The 788-nt window shown below is 56.2% G+C and overlaps 1 pseudogene; it reads left to right on the forward strand.

Moving 5' to 3' along the window:
* The first annotated feature begins 329 nt into the window (after positions 1 to 329).
* LOC121433108 lies at positions 330 to 448 on the forward strand (annotated as a pseudogene).
* The last annotated feature ends 340 nt before the right edge of the window (positions 449 to 788 follow it).

Here is a 788-nt window from a genome sequence, read left to right on the forward strand (position 1 = left end):
CAGGGGCTTGGTTGGGGCAGGGTGAAGGTGCCAGGTGAGGAACAGAAGACAAGGGACCAAAGGGAGAGAATGTCCGTTGGTAATGGTGGCAACTTTTGGCCCTGTATCCTGGGTCCCGGCCGGGGCCTAGTGCTGAGGAGGGCCTTGCTGGCAGGTGGGCAGGTGGGTTGCCTAGAGAAGCCTGGTGTGGCTTCAGACAGGTCAGGGGTGGAGTGTTGGCTGGGCTTGGCGGGACTAGGTGGCCAAAAGGGGTGTTGGAGGTCATGAGGGCGGGTTTGGCGGCAAGGAAAGCAGCAAGCTCTAGGGCTCCTACAGTGTGTGCTGCCTCTTTCTATGGCCATACCACCCTGAATGTACCCTATCTTGTCTGATCTAGGAAGTCAAGCAGAGTTGGGCCTGGTTAGTACTAGGATGGGGGACCACCTGGGAATACTGGGAGCTGTAGGCTTTTCTTTTGGCCATTTTTTTCCTTTTGGTCTTCTGTGGGCCGAGGGCCAGCCTGGGCCAGACCAGGCCACCTCCATTTTCACCCTGGAAAGAGGGCCCACCCATCTCTGACAAAGTTCAAAATCTAACCAGGCATGCAGCAAACCTACAAAGGAAACACCCCAGTGGGGAATCCCAGGACCAAGGAAGGAAGCTAAGAATCACAAGGTAGAGGCTGTGTGAGTGACACGCAGCCCAGGCCAGCCTGTAAATTGACCACATTCATGGGACACACAGCATAGCACTTGGCTCCCCAGCTCCATAGTTCCACAGGCAGGTGGGTAAGATTGGGCTCTTGCTCC

This window comes from Microtus oregoni, unplaced genomic scaffold (assembly GCF_018167655.1).
Source record: "Microtus oregoni isolate MIOR12 unplaced genomic scaffold, Mior012 000036F_ref0000092, whole genome shotgun sequence".
NCBI classification, from domain to species: domain Eukaryota; kingdom Metazoa; phylum Chordata; class Mammalia; order Rodentia; family Cricetidae; genus Microtus; species Microtus oregoni.